At 46.1% G+C, this 7,500-nt stretch overlaps 1 protein-coding gene across 4 annotated transcripts in view; it reads left to right on the forward strand.

The window, feature by feature from the left end:
• The window catches only part of LOC147016766 (uncharacterized), a 175,520-nt gene that overhangs the window by 34,908 nt on the left and 133,112 nt on the right, over window positions 1-7,500 (forward strand). Inside the window, exon 3 of one of the 4 annotated variants that reach the window (XR_015049170.1) lies at window positions 4,328-6,191. The exons of the other annotated variants lie outside the window; for them this stretch is intronic. The gene's annotated coding sequence lies outside the window, so the exon portion shown is untranslated. Of the gene's footprint in view, window positions 1-4,327; window positions 6,192-7,500 lie in introns of those variants that run through there. 4 annotated transcript variants of the gene reach the window in all.

The following is a 7,500-nucleotide window of genomic DNA, read 5'->3' on the forward strand; positions in this document are numbered from 1 at the left end:
ATATACATATATATATACATATATATATATATATATACATATATATGTATATATATATGTACACACTAATAAATGTTTCTGTGTGTGTGTGTGTGTGTGTGTGTGTGTGTGTGTGTGTGCGCGTGTGTGTGTCCCATAACTCCAAAACCATGAAACCTAGTGGCCTGAAACTGCATGCATACGAAGGGAACTCCAAGGGAGTGCATGAGTGAAAATTGGGTGTTTGGGTTAATTAAAACACCACTTTTGAAGATGATTAACCACCTTGTTAATTGTCCTTTATGAAGGCATTATCCTTGGTCGGCCTTCTGTCAGCGAGCTGCTGGGGTTTTAAATCGCCATTTTGTTTAGCCGATTGACACATACATGCCTTACTTTGGAATCACGGACTAATTAAAGTATATAATCAAAATATTATGTCTGATTTGAAAATCAGATCTGATGGACTAAATAATGTCGAAATCTGGAGTGAAATATGAGAATTTAAAGCAATTAAAGATTTTTATCACGAAGTATTTATTTAAGCAAAAGCATTAAACTTAACTTTTTCTGCTGTTTGGCAATTATGTTAAGTGCAGAAAAGATTAAGGAATGTGTAGAAACTGGACCGTCCGCGAACCGACGTGATCATGAGAAGGCAACATATAGCTGACCGTGGCTGAACACCGGCTGTGGAAGATATAACCCAACTTTATCAAAGGTTTGGCCTTGCGTTTTGTTTATAGTCATGCAGTAGCTGACTCTTACTGGAAACTGTGTTCTTTCAAGAATGAATGGCAAGTTCACATCTGATGGGGGCAGTTTGATTCGTGGTATCAACACATAGTCACCTTTGTTCGCCCCAGTTAGGATCTTGGCATCTAGAACATGAGTGTGGAGATTCCTAACAATCAGTCGTGTACCATTACATAACCCTCTTTTTATATCTAGGTTACGTAAGACCAAAGGACACAAAGCCAAATGCAGTAACCGTTTTTGGCACAATTTCACTGTTTCAGAACCATTTTATTTACTTTTTTTTGTACCATGCACCTCATATGGTCTTTGAGATAATGTAAGCCGAATATCACGTTACTCGAGCGCAGAACAAAGTCGAAGATAGCGCGACACGAAACCACAAACTCGGAAATAATATACAAGATGGCAGTTGAAAATAAAATGTTGCTGTTTGGGTACGTTTTATCGCCCCGGTAATGCCCTGGTATGCTGCCTACCCTCCCCTTACATTGCCTTCCCTCCCCCACCCCTCACACTTCCTTCCCTTGCACTTACAATGCCTTCCATTCTCATCACTCTGCCTTACCCTTCCCTCGTGCTACCTTCGCCTCCCCTCGCACTACCTTCTCCTCCCCTCGCACTACCTTCTCCTCCCCTCGCACTACCTTCTCCTCCCCTCGAGCTGCCTTCTCCCCACCTCGTGCTCCCTCCCCCCCCCAAATCATGCTGCCTTTCCCCTCGCGCTGCCTTCCCTACCCCTCATGCTGCCTTCCCGTCCCCTCGCACAGCCTTTCCCTCCCCTTGCATTCTCCCTCCCATAACAGCAATGAATTGCCAGATCACGACAGGATAGCCAAGAGTTATGCATGCTCGCTCTAAGCTGTGTCACCTGGGTTTGAATCCCGACCGAGCTATAAACCAAAGATCGTAAAGCGGAGCAAGAAAGCTCACTCGTGCGCAACCGCGTTCGATTCGGTGAAGTACACAATGGAGCAGAACGGCGGCCATTTTAGCAAGCAAGCGAGCTGCTTTCTTGGTTGTAGTTCGACTGCTGTATCGATCGCAGAGTAGGAGGCAGGAGAGGGGTGGGAAAGAGAGTAAGGCGATGATACATTAGCCATTTACAAGATCGTTTCTTTTTATCACAAGTGAAATTACACAAAATAAGAAGAGATGAGATAGAAGAAAGGGAGAGAAAGAGAGAAGAAGAGAAGCTAACAGCGAAAAAAAGAAAAAGGCAAATTGAGAGAGGAAAGGATAAAAATCAAAGCCCAGACACATGCATAAAGTATATTATTCTTACCTGGAGACATATATATATATATATATATATATATATATATATATATATATATATATATATATATATATATATATATATATATATCATCAACAAAAGAAGTCATGCAACATGATCTGTATGATAAATATCACCTTCCAAGAAAGTATCCTTCGAAGTAACTATTTAGGCATGGGGAGAAATCCGGGGAGGCAAGGGTCAAAAAAAAACACACACACACACACACACACACACTTTAATGGGTATTGAATGTTCTCCCAATGCCCCATCAAGGGTTGGTGAAGACCTTTTTTCTTGCTTCTCACCTCTGAGTGTCCCCCCCCCCATCTATTTTTTTTTCCTTACACATCTTTATGCCTCCTTTTTATGCGATTTACGCAAGTGTATTTTCTTCTTGTAGATTAAAAGGCACATGTGTGAACATACGTGCAGAACTCTTCTGTGGCTGTGTAGCAGGCTTGTTAGGAAGACTAGTCTTTCTTTTCTCTGTAGTTAATGTCTGCAGCATCAGTACAAACTTGTCCGAGTCTGGTGAGCAGTTTGCTCCAACATTTGGTTTGATTAGTTCGGCCACCATTACCATTCTAAAGGCACATCCAAATTCTCTTGCTGATGGGTTATCTCTGCAACCACCCTTCTGACGAATTGTGGCAAACAAATTTTCTACTTTGTCCTGGTTAAGTCGTGACGTAAACAGGAACTTAATGTCTTCTGTTTCCGAAGGTCATCGCATAACTGTGACAAACAAGATATCGCAAGGCGCCAGCCCTTGATGAAGAGGATATTCTTCGCTCCAATCACCTTCAAATTGTTTAGGATGGGCATACATGTCTCCGTAAATTTTTTTATATGTTCAGAGTTCTTTGACAGAGGTCGCTTTAGCTTCTTCGGGTCTCTAAAAAATCTGCTATTGAAAGAGTCGAACAAGCTGTCGATGTTCTCTATAAATTCTGCAGTGTGAACAGCTTCTGTTGCAAGTTTTCCTTTGTTACCATCTGCTTTGTTACCATCTGGAACATATGTGTTGTGAACTTTCTATCTCTTTCTCTCCCACCCCTATCCCTCTCTCTCCCACCCCTATCCCTTTCTCTCCCACCCCTATCCCTTTCTCTCCCACCCTATCCTTTGCTCTCCCACCCCTATCCCTTTCTCTCCCACCCCTATCCCTTGCTCTCCCACCCCTATCCCTTTCTCTCCCACCCCTATCCCTTTCTTTCCCACCCCGATCCCTTTCTCTCCCACCCCTATCCCTTTCTCTCCCACCCCTATCTCTTTCTCTCCGACCCCTATCCCTTTCTCTCCCACCCTCTTCCTTTCTCTCCCACCCCTCTTCCTTTTTGCCTGGTGTTGGCTTCATGGTTAGGATCTTGGTTGGTTGTGGGCTTTGGATCCTAGGGTCCTGAGTTCAAATCCCGCTCGGCTGTTGAATTAATACCAGATGGGGTTAACTCAGCCTGTCATCCTTCCGAGGTCGGCAAAATGAGTGCCAGCATGCAGGTATACTGTGTCGGAGTAGTGACCCGTCCAGGATTGTGTCCAATAGCCAAGGAGACTGCTTCGGTAGCACCAATGCTCTGCACAGAGTATGGTCCCAAGCTCCTCCTCCTCTTCCTTTCTCTCCCACCCCTCTTCCTCTCTCCAACCCCTCTCCCTCTCTCCAACCTCTCTCTCTCTCTCTCTCTCTCTCTCTCTCTCTCTCTCTCTCTCTCTCTCTCTCTCTCTCTCTCTCACTCTCACTCTCACTCTCACTCTCACTCTCACTCTCACTCTCACTCTCACTCTCACTCTCACTCTCACTCTCACTCTCACTCTCACTCTCACTCTCACTCTCACTCTCACTCTCACTCTCACTCTCACTCTCACTCTCACTCTCACTCTCTCTCACTCTCTCTCTCACTCTCCACCTCGCCTACATCTCTCTCTCTCTCTCTCTCTTCCTCCCCTCCCTCCTCCCTCCCCACCCCTCTCTCACTCTCCCTCCCCACCCTCTCTCACTCTTCCTCCCCTCCCTCCTCCCTCCCCCTCCCTCCCTCCCCACCCCTCTCTCACTCTCCCTCCCCACCCTCTCTCACTCTTCCTCCCCTCCCTCCCTCCTCCCTCCCCCCTCCTCCCTCCCCCTCCCTCCCTCCTCACCCCTCTCTCACTCTTCCTCCCCACCCCCTCACTCTCCCCATCTTTCCCCCCAACCCTTCCCTTTGTATTCCCATCAGCAAAGCTACGGGTGGTATTTGCCAGTGTATATTGTGAGAAAAACCATGTTCTCACCACCTTTAGTGTCCCACCCACAACGTCACGTGACCTTTTTTTCAGGCTCCCAGGGATTGGTTGGAGTCAGCACATGGTGCGTGGCCGCGTCAGAGCTGCAGGCGCCATTGTTAGGTGCAGACGTGGCTCTAAGATCGCGAGTGGAAAATATATCGCGCGCTCCGAGTCGCATGTTTGAATGCGATTTTCAAGTGGTTTTTAAAAGACTCTCGACAGCACATTCGCGCTGTTCGTTGATAGCTCCATCAAAAGGATTGAGTTAAATCCGGACTAGTGTGATCGTTATTATTCCCGGATATCGTGAGCAGAGCTGTGAGTTGTGCGATTTGTTTTTGGAACTTTATTGTTGCCAAGAGTTCTGGCAGATTTTGTGCTGTATATTAAATTCGGTTTTCAGCCTTTTGGAGATCGAGCCAATAAAAGATCGTTCCTTCCCCTTGAGGCCGATCTGAAACACAGTGGAAAGTGTTGTGTTGTTCTCTTTGTCCACACGTGGACTGCTTGAAGCTCGGACATTACGTCAGTATTCCGTGCTGGAAGATATTAAACAGGCGGGATCATGACAATATACATATAATGTATATCGAAATGTGGAGTGTGACAAGCGCTCCCCCTGTTTCCAGTAGTCATCGTCCGACATCGTCCGCCTGGTGACTGTCAAATAGACAAAGATTACATGGTCAACATCAGCGAAGCATCAAACGGAGCTGCCTATCTGGATTTGGGTCTTGTTTGCCCTCATCAGGACGGCATACTGATAAATATCAAACCGATGATGACCACATTCATCGTTCAAACATCAGACATACCTCCTGACTGTTATGGTTAACATCACCGTGGATTATGTCTCAGGCTGTAAAACCGCATAATCCGCAAAGAACAACCATCCGTCTGCCACCCAGACAATTGTTCCTGTGAATGCAAACCATTCAACCAGAAGGCAAGTGGTGCGATCGGCAGGTAAATTGAAATGTGGATAGTGGCGAGCACTTCCCCGATCTCCATTGGACATCATCTGACACCAAAGTGTTGCCTCTAATCTGGAGGCCTTGGCCCAAGCGACTGTCAAACAGACAAAGATTACATGGTCAACATCAGTTAAACATCAAGATGAGCCACCTATCCGGATTTTGGACTTCTTTGTACTCATCAGGATGGGATACTGATAAATATCTTACCAGTGATGACCACATTCATCAGATGCGCCTCCTGACTCTTATGGTGAGCATCACTGCGGATTATATCTAACACGTTAAACCGCATATCCGCAAAGAACAACCATCCATCTGCCACCCGGCAGCAAAGAACAACCGTCAGTCTGTCCGCTAATCTTTGTCAGTTTGACAGAGCCGCCAGGCTGAGGCCTCCAGAATGGAGGTGATGCTTTGGTGTAGGACTACGTCCAATGGAGATCAGGGGAGTGCTTGTCACACTCCACATGTTTCAATTTGCCCACCGATCGCATCACATGATTTCTGGTCGAATGGTTTGCATGAGCAGGAACAATCGTCTGCGTGGCAGATGGACGGGTGTTCGCACAGATGCCAACCCTCCCGATTTCATCGGGAGGCTTCCGAAAATTCACCCAAACTCCCGCCCTTACGATCACTATCCTTATCCTCCCGAAATTTTGATATTTTTGCACTGTTCACTAATCAGAATGTACTAGTATGAGAATTGAATGAAAAGCATCGTCTGCTACGTATAGCATGTGGTAACTCCATAACGTTCGCTGCTACCAAATTGTACGTAAAAAATTGCAAATTCAAATGAGGAGCAGCGAAACATTGGGTCTGGATCTCGCTTATGCGATCATGCACTGAGATTTAGTGCATGCGGTATGTATGCACAGTGTATATGCATGCGATACGCTCACTGCATGCAGCTGGGCTCCGTACCAGCCCGGCGGTCGCGACCACCGTGCGGTGTTTAACAGCCGCTAGAGTTCTACGAGTCGCGCTGCAGCTGTGGAACATCGACTTCGAAGTTACCGATGCTTACGAAGATCAAGAAATGGTCTCAGAAGTACAAGACCGAATACAGTCTCCAATACCCGTGTATTCGAAAGTCTGAAAGAGGAATTCATCATGCGTATTGTACAGTATGCAGCGTTGATATTTCAGTTGAGCACGGAGGTCGCGATGATATTCGGAAGCACGTTGGAAGCAAACGGCACACGGACATTGCAAAGGAGAGATCTTCGAGCACGAGTACCGGTACACTTCTGAATTATTTCACCAAACAAGGGACAAGCGAGGAAGAGGATGTTGCAGCGGAACTTCTCTTTAGTGGATTTATTGTGGAACATAACTTGCCCATATCAGTCTCAGATCATGCTGGACCTCTATTTCAAAAGATGTTTCCAGATTCAAAAGTTGCTTCAAAGTATGGATGTGCAAGAACAAAAACTTCAGCAATAATTGGTGAGTTGTCAAATGTTACTGCTTCATCTATTGCCGATATTGCTAGACTAGCTCCATTTAGCCTAGCTACAGACGGTAGCAATGACAGTGGTGAGGCCCAGCTATATCCTGTCCTGATTTCGTACTATGACAACAGTGCTGGGATTGTGAAGCAAGGTTTGCTAAGTTTGCCTGCGTGCAAACAAGATTCCACTGGAGAAAACATTTTCAAACTACTTGATCATGAGTTCAGTGACAGGAAAATTCCGTGGGGAAATTGTGTTTCCTTTTGTGCTGATAATGCCTCTGTCATGGTGGGCAAGCACAAAGGAGTCGCTGCTTATATCCACAAACAAAATCCAGAGTGCTACATCATGGGATGCCCTCGCCATATGATGCACAATACGGCCAAGAAGGCGGCTCAGGCCTTACCCATTGAATTAGATGACTTTCTCATCGATATTTACTACTACTTGGACAAAAGTAGTAAACGCGTCAAAGGAGTGAAAGCACTGCAAGAACTCTGTGATGCCCCGACACACAAGATTCTGAAGCATGTCGCAACAAGGTGGCTGTCCCTTGGTCAGTGCCTAGACAGGCTGATTGAACAGTGGGGGCCACTTCGCCTCTTCTTCAAAGAAGAAGTACGAAGAAAAATGCAACCAACTGTAGCCAAGACTCTAACAACGAGCAAGAAGGACGGCACTGTATCTACTGCCAGTACTGGCACTGCAGGATCAAGCACTAGTGGAGCAGCATTCACCACTACCACTGCAGTATCTGCTGCGAAGAAGACAGCAGGGACAGCACCAAAAC

The sequence above is a fragment of the Eptatretus burgeri genome, chromosome 11 (assembly GCF_056783735.1).
Source record: "Eptatretus burgeri isolate ZD-2024b chromosome 11, Ebu_testis_v1, whole genome shotgun sequence".
NCBI classification, from domain to species: Eukaryota; Metazoa; Chordata; class Myxini; order Myxiniformes; family Myxinidae; genus Eptatretus; species Eptatretus burgeri.